The sequence below is a fragment of the Meleagris gallopavo genome, chromosome Z, assembly GCF_000146605.3.
Source record: "Meleagris gallopavo isolate NT-WF06-2002-E0010 breed Aviagen turkey brand Nicholas breeding stock chromosome Z, Turkey_5.1, whole genome shotgun sequence".
In the NCBI taxonomy this organism is placed as follows: Eukaryota; Metazoa; Chordata; class Aves; order Galliformes; family Phasianidae; genus Meleagris; species Meleagris gallopavo.
Window position 1 is genome coordinate 9217192 of NC_015041.2, and position 5276 is coordinate 9222467.

The following is a 5276-nucleotide window of genomic DNA, read 5'->3' on the forward strand; positions in this document are numbered from 1 at the left end:
TCTGGGTCCCGTTGTCTGGCGGGCGGCGGGTTTCCCGCTCGCGCCGTTAGCTTTTGGTGAGGCTGAGGCTCGACGATGTACTTTCCCTTCCGGATCAGGGTCAGGCAGACAGCGAGGAATGTGAAAATCTAGTCGTCTTTCCTTGCTTTGTGAAGCTGCTGCGGAGGGTTCATGAGAGTGCAAACACACACGTTCGTCAGTCTCCCTGTGGCATACTCTGGGATATAAGTGGATGAGCTGATAAAAATTTTTTTGTTTGTTTTTTTCCCCTCACAAGATTTGCCCTTCAGCTGGGCTGTCTGGTCCTGCTACAGCTGCTGTAATCGCTGCTTGAGAGTCAGTTCTCACAACATGGACATCTTAACCACTTAGCAGATGGCCTTCAGCAGATCATAGAATCACAGAATAGTTTGAGTTGAAAGAGATTCTTAAAGGTCACATAGCCTAACTCTCCTGCAATGAATGGGGACATCTGCAGCTAGATCAGGGTGCTCAGAGACTTCTCCAGTCTCACCTTCAGTTTCTTCGGGATGGAGCACCCACCACCTCTCTGGGCAGCCTGTTCCACTGCCTCACCACCCATATTTTAAAAACTTCTCTACATCCAATCTAAATCTCCCCTCTTAGTTTGAAGCCACTTCCCCTGGTCCTCTCACAACAGACCCTACTGAAGAGTCTGTCCCCCTCTTTCTTGCAGCCCATATTTAAGTACTGACAGGCTGCTCTCAGTTTCCCCAGAGCCTTCTCTTCTCCCAGCTGAACAGCCCCACCTCTCACAGCCTGTCCCCCAGGTAAAGTGGTCAAGACAGGACTGGCACAGCTGCTTATAGCAAATATGTCACTGAGATTTTAAATAAATAAAAATTTTAACAAAGGTTTTAGGGCTCACTGCTCACCCAATTGGAGCCACCAGCTCAGCAGTGCCACAAAGGGAAGATCTTAATTGTGGGGCCATCTGCCCTTCTCTCATGAAGAGCATGGTGGAGCTTAAGCCAGAAATGTCTCCTGTTTTACCATAGAGTCATAGAATGTCTTGAGTTGGAAGGAACCTTAACAATCATCTAGTTCCAAACCCCAGCTGTGGGTAGCGACACCTCCCACTTAACCATGTTGCTCAAAGCCCCATTCAACCTGGCCTTGAACACCTCAAGGGATGGGACAACCCCAGCTTTTCTGGGCAGCCTATGCCAGTGCCTATCACCCTCACAGTGAAGATTTTTTTCCTGCTGTCTAATCTAGATCTACTCTTCTCAGGCTTAGAGGCATTACTCCTCGTCCTATGACTTCACTGCCTGACAAAGTGTCCATCTATAGATTTCTTGTAGGCTCTTTCTAGATTCTGGAATGAAGTCTTCCTGATGATTTCACCACTTCCCCTGCACACAGCACAGGTAGTTCTGTTCAGTTTAATAAAGCCTGTATTCATATACAGTTGCTCTTTTAATGCTCCCCACCTGAAAAGTAGCCATATTTGACTGGAGGCCACAGTCATTTTGTTTCTGTTTAGGCTGATGGTAAGAATGGACATCCACTCGGGAAAAGCAGCGGAGCAGGCAACAAAGTAACAGGGCTTTTCAAGTGTATGTCCCACTCCCAGTCAGGTTAGCAGAGCAAAAAGGCCCTTAAAGATAATTGCACATTTTTTTCATTTATTCCTAAGTTACTTGGACTACTAAAATAAGTATGGGCTGCAAATGCAAACACTGAATTTGTTTTCACTCTGTGCTAGCCAGAAGAAAAGAACTATATCCAGAATGTTCAGTTTTTCAAATAGGTACCTGGTCTCTAATGCGAGCACAGATTGTATCCGCTGTATATCCACTGTATGCTGCCATTTACAAGAATTATAAAAATATATGCATTTTCATTCAAGTGGAACTGGCTTGTTTCCTCTATAATTCACCTCCTTTAGAGACCCGCTTCCATATACAGATTTGTTTCCATGTTACCATGACATTACTGGGACACTATGTTTCTTTAAGTGATTGTCAATTTTGTTTGTCTCCTTTCATCTTAGGGTCTTGGAGTTTGTGCTAAATAGGAACAGACAATTTCTGTTGCATCCTCTTCTTTTCACCTGCTGTTTTTTGGTTTAACATATTTAAATAATGCTCTAAGCACAAACTGGGTGACCTCTGTATTTTGCCAGTTTTGTCAGAGCAACCCATTTATGTAATGCTGTACATCTGTTTTTTTTTTGCTGTTATTAGCCATTTCAGTGGGTACTCTGTGGTAGCAACATCCAAGTCAGAACATTATTAAATGATTTCAGTTTCAGGAAAGTGAGAGCAAAACTATGAGCATTAAATTCACTTTGAAATTTGCATTTTAACAAGTTAAGAAATATATAGGTATAAGAGAGAAACAGATATAATTGTTTACCAAGGGATGACACTAATGATCTGCATCCAAGAAATTCTCCCAAAGCAACAAGTCACACCACACAAAATATATGTTGAAAGCAAGCAGCCATCACCTTTCATAGGCTTGCAGTAAGAACAGTACAGTGCTGATATACGCAATATCATTTACTATGATTCATTAACATGCAGCAACAAATAGATGGCTGTATAAATTCAGTACTGCAGAGGTAATGAGTGTGAGTGAGGTCAGTATATCCCTCTGAAGTAGCTGTGAATTCATACTGCTCAAGAATCTGTTTTTCTTGAGACTATGAACTACAGATTTAGAAATGGAAGCCCACTCCCATCCACAGAGAACAGATGTGTGATATTACATTAAAATCAACATATCCTAGAAATTCTGCTCTTTTTGATTTGTTCAATCCAGGCAGTGACTAGAGTGAAGATCTGGCCTTACTGCAAGGAATAAGCTTTGCCATTAATGTCTGGTTTACTCCCTATTACTCTGTTGAAACAGGAGGACAAGTTACTGATGTCTGTGACTGATTTCCGTACTTTGGACCTCTACCCTTGTACCTAGAGTGCCTAGAGTATTCACCTTTGAGCTGTACCTTATGGTATTACTGTGCTTTCTTGATTTAGACAAAGAGACTGGCAAATAGATTCAACCAACCCTTATGCTCACTAAATTGAGGAAAATAAATATTTTCCTGCAAGTTTATTATTAACTGCTATTGTTTGGACTGGAAAGTCTACACCACGATTATTCCTGGATTTTGATTGCTTGGATACTGAGCTTCAGGTCTCCACTGGGCATCATATGTTCCACTAATTGCCAATCTTGCCCTAATTCCTTTCCAGCAAGACATCCCTGCTGATTAGTGTCTTCCACAGTACGCACCATAGGCAATTTTTCTAGGTTTGCCAGTGTGATAGGCCTTTGTTTTTACGAACTGTTTCTGTCACACAGCCACATTGTCACCAATAAGACATTAATTTGCACCTCAGCTATGGCCAAATTTATTTAGTTTATAATTAGTTCATATTCTTTTTCATTTTTTGATCCTTAGATGGTTTGAGAAAACAAAGGTGGACTTTCCTGAGGAACATGTATTCCTGAAAGAAAGAAAGCATTTATCTGAATTGACATATTATCTGAAATATTTCATCTGAAATGATGTGTCCACTCCTTTGTAGTTTAGAAGATGAAAAGCAGACAAAGTAAATTTCATCCAGGACTTTTCACATTACTCACGGCACAAACACTCAGTTCCTGTATAGAGAATGTGTTCCCATATTGCTGTCTGTCAGATAGTTTTTGTGGTGTGTTTCAGTTGCTTCCCACCCTGTCTTCGCAGGCCAAGTTGTACAAAACTTGTGAAAATTATGTAAAATGAGAATGGCAAAACTATATTTTATATCACTGGCCATCATAACAGATAATACAAAGAACCTTAAAATGCTTGTGGATATCCTTGTTTTTAAGCAGTTTGTGCTGCCCCAAATAATGAAAATAGCCATACCATAAAGGAAAACAAATTCTTTAAAGGAAACCTTACAGATTTAAATTTTTATGTGTGCATATATATATGCATGTAAAAAGAATATATTTTATGACCCTTAATATTTGTTTTCTCCAATTTATAGCAAAATTAATGCTTAAGAAATATGTATTGTGCATATATCTCTATAGTCTTCAAATGGTGAAATTCTTTGGCTGATCTCAGATGTATAATAGAAAATACAGGTATGAACAACCCATTGTAGTTTTATGACTATTAATATTTATTGGGTAAATGTATGTTTTACAAAGTAAGCAAACATTGTTAACACGTACAAAGAATAATTTTTCCAAGGTTTTTCTTACTTTGAACATTAGCTTGTGATGCCATACAACTCATACACCTTTTGTATTTATTTCAGAAGAACAGCATTATCTGAATACTTGATTGGTAGGTTTAAAATGGGAGGCATGCCAGAATCTTACTAAAATACTTACCATAATAACACGGTCTTGAGTTTTAAAATGTACCTGGTACAAACCCATCTCAAATTCATGAGAGAATAAAAGTCATCAGAGGACAGTTCATTAAGATGAATATTTTCAGTGGTTGCTGCATAAACCTAAAAAGTCACAAATTACAGTCATCAAGTATCAACAGGCACTATTCATCGTAAGATGTGATTTCCATATTCTAGAAATAATACAGAGAGCAGATTTTATTCACCTTCTCTGTTGTACCAATAATGGTATAAATGTTGTCCTAAGCCTGCCTGCTTGTTACATATTAATGACAGGTAGTGTTGTCTTTACCCTGTTGAAATATAATCTGTATTTCAATAGTTCATAGGTGGAGAGCCAGAATGTGCAGAAGATGCATTCAAACTTCTGTATTTCTTTAGTATATTTCTTGTTGATTCTGACAAAAAGAAAATAGTAAGGCAGGATTTCAGGTACCCGGATTTTGAAAAACTGGTGTAAATGTTAATGCTGAAGAATGGCCCAATTTACTGTGGTCAGAACTGCTGAGCCAGCCAGTGTTTGCTTTCACCAGCTAAATATTGAACTAGGTTGCTACAGCTTTTCCAGGCTGCAATGTCTTTTCCTGAAATACTGGCTCTAGGAAGGCTGGTGAGAAAACTATATCAACATCTTCACTTTTAAGTAAATATGCTATATTAAAATATACATCCTTCTGAAAGATCCCCAAACTCCATAGTTCATATGTTTCTCTGTGCTGTTGACATGTCCCAACTTCTCTCTGTTTTGACAGCTTGCATTCGTCACATCAGGTTTCATCAATTTAAAGGCTAGGAGGAAACATAACAGGTCCCCTGTCCAGTTCCCTGCTCTCTGCAGACTGGATTACCTAAGTGTCAAGTTGCTACTAAGGCAGAAATTACTGCCACTCT